Source organism: Carassius carassius, chromosome 20 (genome assembly GCF_963082965.1).
Source record: "Carassius carassius chromosome 20, fCarCar2.1, whole genome shotgun sequence".
Classification (NCBI taxonomy): domain Eukaryota; kingdom Metazoa; phylum Chordata; class Actinopteri; order Cypriniformes; family Cyprinidae; genus Carassius; species Carassius carassius.
The window spans coordinates 8,874,046-8,892,257 of NC_081774.1; the positions used below are offsets into that span (position 1 = coordinate 8,874,046).

The 18,212-nt window shown below is 37.6% G+C and overlaps 1 protein-coding gene across 4 annotated transcripts in view; it reads left to right on the forward strand.

Annotated features, from left to right (window-relative positions):
• The window catches only part of LOC132096233 (SPRY domain-containing SOCS box protein 4-like), an 82,181-nt gene that overhangs the window by 60,165 nt on the left and 3,804 nt on the right, over positions 1-18,212 (forward strand). The window lies entirely within an intron of this gene.

Here is an 18,212-nt window from a genome sequence, read left to right on the forward strand (position 1 = left end):
AACAAAATAAACACTGGGCCTTAATCATGATGACACACCAACAGAACAATTAAGACCGTTTTTGTGCAAATTGTCACATTCGATTGAGTGGGACAATTTTTATAAGAATGGATTTGTAAAGGAGAATGGATGGATGGAAGAATGGATTTTGCTCTTGTTTCATTAACAAGGTCCAGCGTGTGAAATCTCACAGAGAGAATATTTTACCTTAACCACAAGGACATTCAATAACAGTAATATTTAAAGCAATATATTGCATTACATCTGGGTGTAAATATTAAAGGTTGTGCAAAACAGACTGGTTGCTGTTGTCCTTAGCCTTATAATAGACCAGATTGTTGATTTTATTATTATTTATAAATAGGATTATTAACCTTAACAACAATAAACATTTTGAGAGATTTTTAAGTGTATATGGTATAGAAGTTTAAGGTGCTTTTTTATGATTCTGTGACATTTTTTATGATCACTTTTTTAATATTATTTATAATATATTTAGATATTTTAGGTGTTGTAACTGATCACTATTTTTACTATTATTATTATTACCATTTTGAATCCTCTTTACTTTGCAGTTCATGTAAATAGTCCAGTACCCTGTGGTGTGTCAAATAAATTTAATGTAATAAAATATGTAGTCTCTAAATTTATATCATATCCTAAAACCACATGGACATCACCTGAGAATTTTTTATATATATATATATATATATATATATATATAAATATAAATTGGTATAAGATTTTAGATTTTGTATAAATTTTAAGAGTTTTAAAGATTATACGATTTTTGATCAAGTGTGGTCACGTATGTAATGGAATATTTACAAGAAACGACTAAAAAAACTAAAACACACACACAAAAAAAACAAGAAGTCATTGAAATATCCATAACTCTTTGAAACATCTTTTAACTCTGTTTGTCCGGATGTAATTGTGCTTTACTGCTGAAGTCATAGGTGTTTAAGGAAGTTATGTTCCAGACTAACAGCTTGGAACTACATATTTGTGTGCAATAACTGTTACCAAGAACAGTAAATGTTGTGTTTTACTGCAGTGTTGGGTTTTTAGGATTAATTTAGCACTCTATGAGTGAGTTTTCTAAATCATAGCTGGTAAATGATTGGCTAACAGTCATGCTGCCCTGTTTTAAGAACTCGTGGCTTTGTTGTGATATTAAAATGTGTTTTAGTGCTGTTTTGTTCCTCTGCTCACTTCCCTGTTTCTTTACAGTCACTTGCCTCTCAGTTCTGTGGTAACTTATTTAAACTAACCCCAGAGGAGGATCTGCACACGACGTGAAAGACACAGTGAAGTGATCTGTAAACAGAGGCCTGGCGGAGGAGCGATGGCATCTGAGTTTGAATGACTCACTTCTTTAGGAGGGAAAAAATCGTTTTGGAGAAAACAGATGAAAAGAGGATATGAGAGGAATAAGGAAGGAATATCTGTGGGCTGTAGCTCTGAGCCAAGACACATGGCAGATATATCCCAGCATGCAGTGCTCTGAGTTCGCACTCTCTTTGGAGAGTTTTTTTTATTTTACTGCATGATGAACTTTAAAGGAAAGCTGCTTTTTGCGGTGCTAAAGTGTTACTGTTCCCTCCAGCCATGTGTGAAAGCAAGAATTTAACCTTTATTTATAATTCGAAAGTCAGTGTCTTCAGTTTCGAGGAAGGAATTCAGTTTCACAATTCACTATTAGTGGGGGTTTATTTGGACATACTGTCTGCATTGTTTTAGCTCAGAGAAATTATGTAAATTGGATAAAGGTACAAACATGCCTCGAAATTTGGTACTGAATGCAATTTGCATACAGTTCTCGCAGAAACGAATTTTGTGTGCTTTGGAAATAAGACATGCATTTCTTTCATTTTCTAATTTTTATTTAAATTTACATTTATTCATCTGATATTTGTATTTTATTTCAACTTCATTTCAGTTCAGTTTCAGGTTGTTCCTCTCCTGAGTGTATAGTGTGCATCAGGACTTGACTTTAGAGTTTTGTATTTCTCAGTATGTACTGTGACAAATATGTTATTTCTTGAGTATATGTGGTGCAGAGTGTCTTGAATTTCACATCTTTGTGTTGTTCCTATAGGGGACTCAAATATGAAGCCGCATATAGTGCTCTTCAAAATAATATGGCTCTCACAGACACACTCCGAGTGTTCCTCACCTCCCCTAGTAACACACACATACTTACAGTACGTGTAAACACACACACTGTCCTGTTTTGTGTCATGCCTCTATGTTTCAGTGCAGTTTCCTGGATATTTCCCCAGACTGTTAACATCTGGTATTAACATCCGTCTCAGATGATCAGATCATGAGTGGTCAGCACTGAATACAGGTATAAACAGGGTCCGAAATGTTCACATTTGTAGTGTAAACTCTAATGGTTTCTGATTCATCCAGTAAAGGATTAATCATTGTGCCAAAATGCACATTAGCTTTTGTTTGCTATCTATGGCTTAAAAATTAAGTGAAATATGTTATGCAGTAGTACAGCTTCTAGAAAATGTCACATTTTGCACTGTATTTTTAAAGGGTCAACCAAAAATGAAAATTCTGTCATCATTTACTTCCTTTCATGTCATTCTAAATCTGTATGGCTTTATTTCTTCTGTAGATCATAAAATATATTTTGAAGAATGTTGGTAAATCTTAGTCATAGTATTTTTTGGAAGTTAATGGCTACTCTCAACATTTTGGTTTTGAAATGATGATAGAATTTTGGGTAAAGGAAATAACAGGGCCTTCATGAAGCTTCCCTAGTGTAATCCCCATGGGCATTATACACTTGTATTTAAATTAAACGTTTGTCATAAATTTAAACTGGCATTACTATGGCAAGGTCACAGATAACAGCTGCATCTACAGAGCCCTAACAGTGTGGTTAGAAACACCTCTCTCAAAGATTTAAAGTGTAAGCCATTTGTCAGTGTGAATGCCATTAAATGTCAAGCTGGTAAGTGCTTGACAGCTTGTCTGGGTTTTTTATGGATATATGCTGCTTCATTTATTATGTCTAATATTGCACAGACCTTCTCTGCCAGTGCCAGCAGACTTTTGCCGATTGCGGCTTCATTTGGTCTAATGCATCTGTGTACTTTATGCACCAGCCATAAGGTCTTTTTCAAAAATTAGTGAGCTGCCTAGATAGACAGTTGACTTTTAAGGGAACCTGTGGGAGTTTTGCAACACCCTACATAGGCAGCAACCCTACACCAGTGTGATTTTAATATCATTTATATCCTATTATCACATTAATGTTTTGAATTAGCTTTTATTTTTACATTTTTATTTTTCATTATTATTTTAGTTTTAGTCATTTTATTATGTGATTTTGTCATTTTTTTATTATATTTAATGTAGATTTTCTAATATTAGTACTTCAACCTTTTAATTACATTAAACCATTTTCATTTAAACTTTTTGGAATTGAATGAAAGGCCATTTGTCAATCTTTGACATTTTTCCGCAATATCATCTCAGATTCAATCTATTCTTAATTATCTTAAAAAGGCAGCATAATTATGATTGAGAATAGTGTTTGTGTCAGGAGTGCACATATGATTGTATGATGTGATGTTATGATTTTATATAAAGCATAAAACAATAAAGCTTTGGTCTTCATTGTAATTTTAAAGGGCTTTATTTCTAAATAACACTTTAGATCATGACGCTTATAAATGCTCTGTTGGCAACTCACTACATTTTGAGATAGACCAATATTCTAAGTGCGCAACACACACTTCTAAAGGTGTGTCATTGCCTTGATTTTTCAAATATCAAAGTCATGCTCGCAGTTTGAACATTAAATATTACTGCTTGCATCAGCTTACTGTGGATGATCCTTATAAAACAGTATTCTAACATCACAGATGTAAGATGTAATTGCTTGTATGTACAGTACAGCTCACCAAATGAGGCATTTGAAGGCTAGGGTGTCCGTATCACTCTCCTTACTCTCCATCTCAGATGGAGCCATTACTGCACTAAGGCTCACATGGACCTGCATGTGTAACGACCACATAAAACTTGCATTAGTGCTGCATAATGCATGATTCCACGAACTGCTGTCCATTCTCTCATGATCCAAAGTCATTGCTATTGTGAGATATTGCTGCAGTGCTCAGGAAAGCGAGCAAGTGAAGCATTCACTACAAAGTGAAAGAACCCACCCAGAACGTTAGTTATTTTGGTATTGATCTGAATTTAATGCTTTAAAGATTTTCTCCCTTGGTATAAGATGAAATTTGTTTACCAAGGTTAATCATGCAGAAAGAAACACTCAAATGTGGCGAAAAAGAACAGGAACTGTAATGGTAGTCTATTAGGGCTGTCGCTTTATATTCGATATTCGAATATGCATTCGAACATGACGTGAAATATCCGTAATCGAACTATAAATAAAATATCCGTTTTTTAAAATGCCATGTGTACCGCATTTTTTACAGTCTATGTGTAGACCGTTTGTTTTTTTATATATATTCTTTGCCATCTTATCCAGTAGAGGGCACTCTAGACCTATTGTAGCGTAGGCCCATGACCAAATCAAGCGAATAAAAGCTAGTAGCCAGGCACGTCTGTGCGCTCCGAACGTGTGTTCTGTTCTCCACCGCGGGGAACATTGTAAATAGAAAGAGAGCCGCACTTAATCCAGATCAAGTTGGTGTTTCTTGCAAACAATATTAAAAAATTAATTAGGCTAGGCTGCCTTACTCCTGCTGCTGTTTGAGTTGCCACGTTATTGTTTGTGCCTGTTCTGAATTGTTTTTTTTTTTATTTAGCCTAATGTTGTGAGATATGCATAGTGGCACTTCATATAAGCTGATATTTTTAAGTTGATAACCTGCTGTTTCAAAAATTAAGTAAAAAAAATAAATAATCCAGATAGTCCTGTTTATGACTCACTGTTAATACATTTGTGATTGAATCTCCATTAGGCTACGGTGTTTCTTTTTTTTTTTTGTGTGCGGGGTGGCGGTCACGTTGATATTCGAATATATTCGAATACATTGCATGATATTCGATATCCGTTCGAATTAGATTTTTCTCAAAAGTGACAGCCCTATAGTCTATTATTAATAGCAATGATGATTTCAGAGCACAACAATAAAAATGGCCTGATAATAATTTTGGGAGAATTTCAAACAACTCATACTGGGCCTTGGGTAGTACAGAATTCTCCAAGGCTGATGGCAAACATTAAAGACTGATTATGGATTTGTGACACTGAGGGGAAACGGCACACTCATAATCCGCTGAAGGTGACTTGTCTTGATCCGTATCCTTAAGCACAATCCCAAAGCAAACAAACACACAATATCTCTATTCCCCTCTCTAAGCTCACACACAGTGTGTGTTCCATACTCACCTTTGTTGCTCAGAGGGAAAGGCTGTTTTTAAGTTAGCCCACCCCTCTCTGGAAGGAAGCAATACAATTGTAGTGCTAATGAGTAAGGTGCAGAATTAATACCGGAATCATTCAGAGTTTCATGATTTAGAATAATGAAAGTGGGAAGCTTTGAATTTGCTTCTGGTTCTGTTCATTTATAGCCACGGGTCCACAGAGAGAGGACGCCTGCTATTCCCGCTGTGCCCCGTGATTCATTATCTGCGGCAGACATTAGTATGTAGTGACTCATTTATATATTAAATTGACTATTATCTGAGTGTCTAAAAGTCAATTCTCATGCTGGGGCGTATTAACGGTTTGCTGATCTGGTATATTTGAAGTTGTGAATTACGGCTGTCATGGGTCTTGCAGCTAATTTGTCCTTGTGTGATCACGTCTGCTTGATTCATTACTGTTAAATTGTGCCCTTTGTTAATGCTTTATTTTTTTAAGTTATGCTAGGAATAAGTGGAATAAACAAACATCCTCACTTTTTTTTAACCTGAAAGAAGTCATTACTTCTGAGGAATACAAGAGGAGAAATTTACAACAGATTGTCCAAGCTGCTCTTTTACATGCAATGAAATTTAATGGTGATAACCACAGCTGTCAAGCTATTTTTATAAAGGCAAGGTCTCCAGTAAAAAACTTCAAAGTCTGTTCCTCACATAAAGCCATTATATCTCTGACATTTTTCTAAATATCTCCTTTGGCGTTTCTCAGAAGAAAGTCATTTATAATGGTTTTGGACAATGTGAGGGAGAGTAAATGATGACAGAATTTTCATTTCTGGGTGATCTATCTTTTTAAATTGGCGCCAAATGATTTTCTACATCTTACATTTCCATTATCTACATACAGAGTGTTGTGGATTAGTCATTGAAACTTTGAGACGCATTTGGATCTCTACAGTATATCTGAGTCTCTGTTTCTCTGCTGCTCAGAGACTACTGAGAAATATAAACTTGTGTTTCCAACTTTGTCTGAGTGCTGTTGGGAATCTGTGGGCGGATGGTGTGTATCTGGCTCCTACACGTGTGCCTGTGTGTGTTTATGTATATCTCAGTTGCTCTGTATTGTTTATACGGTGTGTCTTTGATTAAAGTTGCGATTTTAAACTAAACAGGCCCTGTGTTAGCATTCAGTGTCGACTAAAACACTTATTACACATTTCATAAAAATGCCCGGTCAGTCTGGCTCCATTACATCCTGTCTGGATATTGTATCGAGCTTCCAAAAAAAGAGGTTCTGCCATCCGTTAGAGTCCGTTTCTGGACACAAGTCCAGTCTATGATGAATATGTCTATTACAAAACTACCCATTCCTGCTAGAGAGTTTCCTTCCCCGTGTGCCCTGCCCTCTGCAACCCCCTGTCATCATGACAAAGCTGTTTACCTGGTATCCCCAAACCCTTCTGCGTCCACTCGGCCATTCGCAGGCTTTAATCTCATCCAAAGTCCAGCTGTGTTGAGCAGTGAATTCCGCCGGATGGATCCAGGGAATGAGGCTGGGGATGGGCGTCGAGCATCTGCCACAATCAATATTCGGCTGCAGTCCATTTTGCTGACTGTGTGAAAACTCGATGGTCATTCTGCATGTAGATGGGGTTCCGCAATGACTGAAATGGACCTGAGTGATGTGTCTTGGATTTGTTGGCCTCTAATGGCTCTGTAAAACATTGTGAATAGTAAAAATAAAAATAAAAAATAAAAAACTAATGCAATAACAGATTCACAATGACATTTTAATGTTGCTTAAAAGCTTTATAATGCTTGGCAGATCTGAACAACAGGCTGATGGTTTAGTGTTTTATTTAATTTTTTTGTGACTAAAAGCGATAGTTTTCTGAAAATTCTGATAAAAGCGAATACATTTAAGAATGTTTCAGCTGTCCATACAGTGAAAGTCTATGGGGTCCAAAGCAACATTGCACCCCAGTCACTTCAGTTACATACGGTCAAAAATGAATATTTTAGCCCTTTATTTATAAATATATATATATATATATATATATATATAAAGAGAGAGAGAGAGATTTTTTTTTTTTTTTTTTTTTTTTTTTGAAATAGAAGAGTCACATTTAAAACGGCATGTGGATGAGTAAATAATGGCAGAATTTTCCTTTTTGACTGAAGCCCTTTATTAAGAATTACGTTTATGTAGAATAAGTGTAAAATATTTTTATTTTTTAAACCAGGAGCCAAACTTGGTCTCCGAGCAGCTGTTATTTCTGAGGATTTCTTGCTGTGTAAAATGTTGACATTCTTATCTTCCGGAAGATTCTGGTCTGCAGCTCTCTGAGGGAATGTCTGAAACATTTTCTGTGCGCTGATATAAATTCCCTACAGCACCGTCACTGGATGCAGTGAGTTGGTCTATTGATTCAACTAATTGAAACATAATGGCTCAGTCATCAGATGGCTTCTAAGCAAATGTTGGTCATCGTCACTTTTTGTGTGTCCATTGACACGTTAGGTTTGAGATATTTGTTCTTTTGGCTGTCCACCATGCCCATAGAGAGTTCATATCTTTTGAAGCTGCAGGGGTCAGGCATGCTGACCTCGCTGTGTGAATCTGTGTACAGATCACAGCCTCAGGGAAGGAACTATAGACATAGACAGTCAGAGAGAGTGCGAGTGTGCTTTAAGAGACTAGCCCACAGCATCTCATGAACTTTGCATCACCGCTGACCTTTCTAAGAGTACTTCCAGTGGAAAATTACAGCTTCTGGGACCAGAGACTAATGAACTTATGACCTCATCCTGCATGTTCAGTCCATGGCAAGCCAGACTATAAAGTGAATTAAAAATCATGGTTGATATCATTTTCAGTTCATCTCTCACATAACCATATATCATGGTGACAATCTAAAGCTGTGTATCAATAGAGATATATTCACAGAATACACATATAACTGTGCAGCTCAGGTTTGCTGAAAGTTATTGACACATTATGGCGATAAATAAACATCCATGAATAAGTAAATAAAGCATACTTGATGTTAAAGTTAAGCGCCATAAGCTGTAAAAATATAAATAAATCTCAATGCAGTACTTGAATCTTGGTACACAAATACACAGAAATTGGTCAAATACACATAACATAGATAAACCGTTGGAAAAGAAATGATGAGAAATTATGAGGAAAAGAAAGATGGCTTTGGTGTCAGTACATTAGATATGTGCATTAGGTCTTAAAGTGACAGCAGTTTTATATTCTTGCTGTTGTCTATGTAATAAATGTTTGTGTAGATTGAAGACTAAGCAGTGTTTTATTTTTACATCTGATTACTGTGTTTTTCGGACTATAAGTCGCACCTGAGTATAAGTCGCATCAGTCCAAAAATATGTCATGACGAGGAAAAAAACATATAGAAGTCGCACTGGACTATAATTTGCATTTATTTAAAACCAAGAGAAAACATTACCATCTACAGCCGCGAGAGGGCGCTCTATACTGCTCAGTGTAGACTACAGAAGCACTGAGCAGCATAGAGCGCCCTCTCGCGGCTGTAGACGGTAATGTTTTCTCTCGGTTCATTTCTCTCGGTTCATGTCAAATTAATTTTGATAAATAAGTCGCACCTGACTATAAGTCGCAGGACCAGCCAAACTATGAAAAAAAGTGTGACTTATAGTCTGGAAAATACGGTATTCAGTTTCTTATTTGAACTACTGTTAACTACCTGAAAAGGTTAAAATGCTGTTTATTTCATTTGTATCTTTATTACATTGAATTTGTCTTATTGTTTGTCTTTGCATTTCATTGTGGACCTTTAGTTGGTCATCACTGATAGAGTAATTTTGTATGATATACAAGTAGAGTACAAGTACTATGGTGGTATCCTGTTTCAAGCATTACATGCTACATTGTTGTTGTTACATGACCTCACTATGTTTAATTTGTGTGTTTAATTTAGCAAGTAGTGTCCTGGTGTCATCTTTCACATCAAATAAAGAATCAAAAAGGAGATGTACTGCATACTGTATTTCTAGAATACTGTAGCTTCACATTTATTGTTCAGTGCCTGTGTGTTCAGCACGTTTCAGCAGGTTTGTTTGTTCCACTCTCTGCTGTAAGACAGATTACAAGCTGTACAGCTCAAAACCTCGTACAGACACGTGTGCATTCCTGGAAACATGCAGGTCCTATTGTTTGCCGTTAAACTTTATGTTCTGAAGTATCACTAGCATTAGGCTTAGGCAAATACTTGACCTGCCTAAGTATAGTGAAATTCACTGTTACATAACTGAATTATTAATGAACGTGAGTTTTATGAGTCCCCACGTTCAATTGTAGTAAAGCCTGCTATGAGCCCCGCCCGGCCCGGTTTAAGCCCTGGCTCGCACTGGTCCGACAGTGGAAATGCGGCAAGTGTGTTTTAATACGAGGTTGGGGGAGTACATGATGAATTAAGCTCTGAGTACATCTTCACCTAAATACCTGAGTGTTACGCCTGATTTAGCATACTGGATAATTGACGGTTGATAAAAAATCCCAGATCTCATGCTTATAATGAATTGCTCAGGGTGGAATGATTATTGAGTTGATGTTTGAGCCGCAATACAAAACCCACATCAGAGAGCGTTCAACCAGGCGGAGCTGCAGTAGGTTTGGGTTTTAGGCTGGAATGATCGCTTGTGTACTCACTCATTCTGTGGGAGGATCACAGGCCTCTCGACGTGACTGCCGCAAATCTTTCAATTAAGCTGCTGTAGACATTAATCAGTTCACAACCATTTAATCAAATTACACCATTGGGTTTGATCTCCACAAATTTTTCCTCTCAGGCTGCTTTCTGTAGCCTGGCACAAAGCTTTTCCAGAAGGTTCCACGTGCCCTGGCGTAGGTCGTAGAAAGTGTTAGAACCCCCCCCCCCCCCATTTGTGAGGCTGCGGAACCCCCGCTGAGTACGGAGGGTGAATTAATTGGATTTTACAAAATGTGATGCTTTGATATTTACCGTACGAATCCCATTGCTTGTCTTGCAACCACAAGATATTGCTTTTTGGAACAGTAATAATAATCATAAAACTGTGTCGGACTGAAATAGATGCAGTTCTCTCTCCTCTTCTGCACCAGAACTCATTAATTAGGAGTCTAATGGTGGAGTCAGAGACATGCTGGAGCTTGACTATTTATTAAAAATGGAAGTTCGAAAAAGGGCTCGCATGTGTCACATATTATGTTTTATTACTGGTAGTAAAGGACCAGAATGTTTTGCATGGACCATTTTGGCCATCGCTTACAGTAGTTTTAGACAGACTGTAATTACTGAATTATGAAATTATTTAAAGTTATGCAAAATGATTTGTAATTAACAATTTAATTATATCAATTTAATTATACTACTCACTAGTGCTGTCAGACCTTTTTGCTTTTTCCGAACTCATTTATAATTTTACTGTTTTTAAAAGTATAGTTTAACCATATACTGTAGTTATATAGATTTATGTATGTGAGCTATCCTGTGTGTGTGTGTGTGTGTGTCATGTGGAGATCAATCTGACTGCTGCTGTGTGGGAAGAAAACCAAAATCTCCCAGCATGAACTGCTGTATTTTGTCTTATCAGCCATTTTATTAGGTCTGATAACACACACAATGGAATCACATTGACATATCCGAGCCATGTAATTGCATTTATTGTGTATAACTCACATCAGTATGATTTGTTGCCGTATACGGCTTGTAGGCAGTGCTTTAATGTGATTGAGAAGCAGCCAGAGGATCACAGCGATTGACAGGTCACCGTGTGTTGTGTGTTGTGTATTTCACGTGATTACAGTCTTCAGACTAACCTTGAGCTCGCTGGCTTTTGCATGTTCATACGTGGGCTGGAAATGAAAAATTATTCCGTTTTACTGCAGTAGAGCTCTATGTCCGTGCTTTGATCCATCTGTCACTTCTGACCCTGACTGTCAGTCGCCTCTCTCTCTCACTCATCCCTGTCCTGCACCCGCCCACCGGGTACAGCTGGATCCCATCTACACTTGCCATCTTGCCTCTTTATTGGACATGCCGGTCTTACTGGTGATGTGAATCTTACTAAATATATTTACAAGGAAGTAGGTGTTTTATAGGGTGACCAGACGTCCCGAAAAATTCGGGACAGTCCCGAAATCTAAGCTGCTGTCCCGAATCCCGAATCCCGCTCTAATTGTCCCGAAAATTATACTGAAGCAAAATCTTAATCCCAAATCCCACCGAAAATTATACTGAAGCAAAATCTTAAATAGTTATTGTCTGATAAAACATAAAAAACTGTCCGTGGAGCGAGGTTGAGTCATCCTGCAGCCTGGCAACCAGCCCCCGCCGGCTGCTCATTGGCTGCAGCATCTTGTTTTTTTTTTTTTTTTTAGATATACCGTAGGCGCGCATTAAGATATGCACTGATAAGCTAATTTTCATTCATGAAATTGACATGGCTGGTGTACCGGAACCCCAACACGCTGTAAAAAAGCTAAAACGTCTCTGCAGGTACCGGGAGGAGTGGGTGGGCAGGTATCCATGGATTGCAAAAGCCCTACATGATGAAAGTAAAGCGTTCTGCAAAGTGTGTAGGAAAGAGTTTGGTGTCTCTCACGGGGGGGAGGCAGATGTTAGGCTGCATGCTAGCAGCAAATTACACTGTACCAACACCGCGACAGTACAGACCAACACGTTGGTCTCGTCCTTCTTTAAGAAGCAGGATGATTCCATGTATAATAAAATAGCTGCTGCTGAGCTGACCTCCGTGTTCCACTGTGTGGCCCACCAACAATCATACAGATCGCTTGACTGTGCGATGAAGTTAACACCAAAACTGTACTCGGATTCGGGCATAGCTAAACTCGTTAGCTGCGGTCGCACAAAAGCTGAAGCACTGGTCACAAACGTCCTGGCACCCCTCGCATCTGACTTCTCCCAATGCCTCGAGTCAAAAGATATGTTCTTTTCCATTTCAACCGATGCCTCTAATAAAGGCAATGTGAAAACATTCCCGATCTCTGTGAGATTCTGGACTCCTGAGCAGGGCATCCAGAACAGAGTTCTTGATTTCTTTGAACAAGCAGCCGAGACCGCAGATGCCGTCACTGACACTTTACTGAATAAATTAAAGGAACACAAACTTAGCATCAATAATATCTCGGCTTACTCGGCTGACAATGCGGCAGTGAATTTCGGCAGAAAACACTCCATTTACCAAAATCTAAAAAAAATCAACAGCAAGATCCTTCCCGCAAACTGCCCAGCTCACATAATACACAATGCAGTAAAACGTGCCAGCAATGCACTGCAAATAGATGTGGAGACTATCGTCATAAAATCATTCAACCATTTCAGCTGTTCTGCGAAGAGAGTTTCCACCCTCAAAGAAATGTTTGAATTTGCTGACATGGAGTACCAAACACTGTTGCGTCACGTCCCGACACGCTGGTTGAGCCTGCACCCTGCAATTGACAGACTTGTCAACACCTGGCCAGCGGTGCGCAGCTACTTCTTGTCACTGGGACAGGAGGAGTGCCCCCGTGTCCTCTGGGATGCGCTCCAGGGTAACGAGCATGGAGAGGAAGATGAATGCAGCGAGCTGGAGGTCACACTCTTCTTCTTGCAAAACACTTTAAAGCTTTTCACTGGTGCTGTGCTGAGTCTTGAGAGTGACAGTCTCACCTCAGTTGAAGTATATACACTTATGAACGGCCTCCGAACCAAACTCCAGCAGCGCAAAAAAGATGCTTTTTTCGGAGCAAAAGTTGACCGCGTCCTCCTCTCCTCCGTTAATCTTAGGGTTGACAGGCTCAAGAGAGAATTCACAAATTTTTATGATATCGCGGAGCAATACCTTGAGAAATGGTTCAACTTCTCAGAATCTGGGCACCTGTTCAACATCCAGTGTTTCAATCTTAAGGAAAAGCAAGAAATCAGCTACAGGGAATTAACGGCCGCTGTATCGGCCCTTCAGATGGATGATGAACTCGACCTGGATGAGCTCTACAACGAGAGCTGTGTTCTGAAAGAGATATTGCCTCATCTGGAAATACACAGTCACCCTGTAGGTGCGCTTTGGGCCCAAGCACTCAGGAGCACGTCTGCGTTCCCACAGTATGCCAAGCTACTGTCTTTCATTTTGAGCATCCCCGTGAGCAATGCTTACTCGGAACGAGTGTTTTCAATAATGAAAGGTGCCTGGACCGATGTGAGAAACAGGTGCTCATTTAACCTGGTCCGCAGCGAAATCAAAGTAAAAATGAATTTAATGATGACTTGTGCAGAGTTCCATAAATACATCCTGGGAAAGACGGGAGTGCTGGCAGCAGTGAAAAGCTCTGCAAAATATGCTGATGTCGAGCCTCCACAACCTCGGTAGGCTATATAGCTCAAGTGTGAATTAAAGTTATATTGTTTCTATTAATTTATCTAATTCATCTAGGCTATATGCACAAAGACAATACGACCATTTTGTCCCCTTTTTGCTTTATAGAGTAGATGAAGAGAGCGCAAGTTGCAGCAGCCGTTAGGAAAGTGCAGGCAGAAGTCGCGTGAAGAAGTCAGACCGGTCGAGGGCGAGGCACCGTGTTCAAAATAATACTTCTATAGCCTGCTACGTATTAGGCTATCAATTTATATGCATATGTACTTGTTAATCAAAATATGATTGGTTCATTAACTTCAGTTTGAAGTATAAAAATAGCCTAACGTTACTTCTATACTATATCAAATTATATGTATGTACTTATATTAATAAAAACATGATTGGTTCAGTCACTTTCGTTTGAAATTCATTATCTTTATTACCATTTTTTTTACCATTTCATTTTTTTTATATTCTAGCACTCTCTCAAATACTTGATTTTGGCCAGACACACAAAATATATTTGTGTGTAATGACATAAATAATTGTAGCAAAATATTTAATAGAGAATAATTATATTATAGCAGTAAATATTATTAAAAATTATTATTATTATTAGCACAGTTTATCAGGCATTATACAAGAACATAAATTACACTGAATTTTTATAAAATATGAATACAATTACTGTAAAACATTCAGAATCAGTGAAAGTGATTGTAGGCCTTAGAAAATTATATTTTGGTATAATGATAGTTAATTTTAGAAAATGATTTAATTATATATAATAAAATTTAATAGTAATAGTTATAAAAATAATAATAATATCAATTAAGGTTAAGATTAACTTTATTATTATCAATATACAGTGTATCAATCATTATGAAACAACTAACAAATACTGAATGGAAAAGTAAATTTAAGCATTGTAAGCTTTGATATGAAGATTTGCTAACAGTGCTGCATTTAAATATTAACTAAGTGGTAGATGTTGACAGTGTTGATGGGGATTTTTGTGGGAAAGCGGAAAACTTTTTTGCAAATCTGTTTGGTGATGCTGGAGGAACAGAAATGTGCATTAAAAGTATTCACCCTCACCGAGTGCAACACTGAATTTTGATTTGACATACAACTAGGGTTGGGTACCGAAACCCGGTACCAATATGGCACCGGTACCTATGGAACTGGTATGCACCGAACCGTATTAGCAAGCAGATTTCGGTGCCTCTTAAGTACCTGAGCGATCGATTGAAATATTTGTCTTGGTTCTCCGACATGTACACACGAAGCATGGGCGTTGCTAGGCTTTTTTAGCGGGGCTTCATAAACTGTACACAGATTCGCGATCGCCTCAGAGTCAGTCCACTTAAATGTCATATGAAAACAACAGCAGACCTGTCTCCTCACGTCTTTCAGCGCTCTTTAATCCACAGACCGTGCGGAGCAGCACTAGCGGACTCAAACACAAACAGAGGACACAAGGTGTGTTTATCGACAGATTGTTAGAATATCTGTATCTGTGCAGTTCTTTGTCATAAATACAGTTTACAAAAGGTCACGTGGGAGCAATCGGTTTCTCATCTACCGTAAAGTATTCACACCGTTCACCGATCATCACACCACAGTGCTGTTTCCATCAGCGAAAATCTAGCCCTCAACACATATGAATGCATACTTGAATTATATTCAATTCAAATATTCTTAATCTAATTATATCTTACGTACTTTATGCATACACTACTGTGCAAAAGTCTTAGTCTTAGGCAGTCTGTTGTCAGACAGCAATATAGTCACCAGAATATTATTAAAATCAGAGGTGGAAAGTAACGAATTACATTTACTCGCGTTACTGTAATTGAGTAGCTTTTTTGTGTACTTCTACTTTTTAAAGTATTTTTTTTAATCTGTAATTTTACTTTTACTTAAGTATATTTTGTTTGAAGTATTGTACTTCGCTACATTTTAAAACACATTAATTACTGAGTAAAAAAAAAAAATCGCTCCCTGGAAGCTATGTCAGTAAATAATGGGCAGGAGGGCAAACTGCCGCTAAAATCACAAGAAAGATGCAGACGGACAAAACAGGCGTTCGTGGTGCAGACACCGCTGAAAACGAAACCCCGTCATATTCTGAAGTTGAACTCAAGGAAATGAAGTGAACCCCTGGCCATATACTATGCTCTATTATGCTGTGTATGCTGTGCTTGCCTAGGGAGACCAAACTAGCAGTTTATAAAATCTCGACAAGACATCAACCCCACGTAAGCATAGAGGTGAGCTAAATAATTGCGTCATTGCATTGGTGGTTAAAATGATGCTTTGACATTTTAGCAAGAGGTTTTGCACAAATTAGCCAAAAAGATTGGTGCGGAGTGTGCGATATATATTGTCTGCGATAATATCATAATTGTTGTTTTAATGATGTACGCGCGCATTTAGAGTGTTCTTTCACTGTGTGATTCAGTCTGTTGAAATGCATTTAGAATGAAATCAATCAAAATCATTTAGAATCAAAATCACACAAAGAATGCTGTCTTTTCCTCTAAAAATCATAATCACACACACACACATACATATATATATATATATATATATATATATATATATATATATATATATATATATATATATATATATATATATATATAGATCAGTGGGGATTTCTTTAAGACTGCAAGGGAAGCTCAGCTTCCCCTCTAATGTAAAAAAAAAACCCAACGGTCAAATATGTACTATTGTGTATTATGTATTGTGTTAATCAGCTACGTGTCGGCTGACTCGATTTTCTTCTCATACATTCCCGTAGCGTCACAGTGCATTTCCCTGTTGAAGCCGAGCGTCCATTGACTTCGATGGGGCTGCTTTGAACAGTTTTTTTCAGTGCTCCGAAGCTAGACGGTCATTGGATAAATGCTGCGATTATGTCCCGCCCACGGACGCTCAGCGTCTCTGGAGGTGAATGAAGACTGGGCTTCCGCGTGATGATTGGAGGATCTGTCGATCTCCTTTTGACTGACAGCGGTCTGCACCATAAGAAGTCGGCGAAGCTGTTTCACGCTCAGTCCCATGATCGCGGATTTCTCAAGTGTATTCGAAAGACAAACTGCGGCAATATTTCTTGATATTTGTAAAATGCAGAACCACCACAAAATTAAATTGGTAACTAAGACAGATTGAAAATGTGCGCGCGCACACACACACACACACACACACACACACACACACACACTATAGCCATCTAGTGGTTAAGTGATTTATTAAAATTTTTAAACTGAATTTCCCCAAAAATGGGCAAAAATCTTACATTAAACCTTATAAAATTATCCATGGTATCCCCATGTATGAAAGTTAGAAATCTGGGTCTTTTATGAAGTGAATTTAACCTGAAATGCTTTTTTCTTTTTTTGTAAAAAAAAAAAGCCTATTTAAATAAATATTTATTTATTTATAGAAATGTAAAAGATTTAAATCCTCCAAAAACTGTACAAAGTTTAGTAAAAACATAAATGAACGGAGTAAAATTATATTTGTAAAAAATTTAAATATTTTACTATTACAAAATGAAATGTTATTGTCTGGGGTCAAAAAGACCCCGAGTGTCACTACAAATGAAGACCATCAGAGGGTTATAATGTAGGCCGAAAATGAGCTTCCCCTCTTTGAAAGACCAGCAGCCGCCACTGATATATATATATATATATATATATATATATATATATATATATTTTTTTTTTTACAACAGGACAGTAAACTAAGAGACTTGCGTTTTAGACACCATATTGCCATTGTTTTTGCTCTATTTCTACAACAAAAATTTATTCCAAACACAGCCACCAAAGCAAAATTTTGCATCTCTGAGCAACATGACAGTGTTTCGTTCCTGAATGAATCAACCGTTTAAATGATTTGGTTCAATCGCAATGACTCACTTATTAACAGTGACTTGCTGACACATACTGGCCATTTTAATTTCACATTTAAAGTATCTTTTGATTTTTTTTTTTTTTTATATTTAAGTTTTTATAATTTCAAATGAGTATTCAACATTTTATGTCTGGCATATCAAAACATTATTCATGCATTTGTAACTGCAGGTTAAATGCATTCTTGTCCTGCACTAAACAGTGTAATACATCTAAATGCCACGTCCGATGAAGCTTTTGCATTTCCTCTGTATTGAAAAGATGAGTTTGTTGATACTGATTTGCCAGATAACAGCCCAAATGTTTTATTATTCTAAATAACTGATTCCTTTAATTAAAAACAACTAGTTTGAGATTAATAGGCCTATCCCAGGAGTGTCAAACTCAGTTCCTGGAGGGCCATAGCCCTAACCCTGCTCCAGCACACATATCATGTAGTTTTCAAATAAACCTAAATGATTAGATTAGCTGGATCAGGTGTGTTTAATTAGGGTTAAATCTAAACTGTGCAGGACTGTGGCCCTCCAGGAACTGAGTTTGACACCCTTGGTC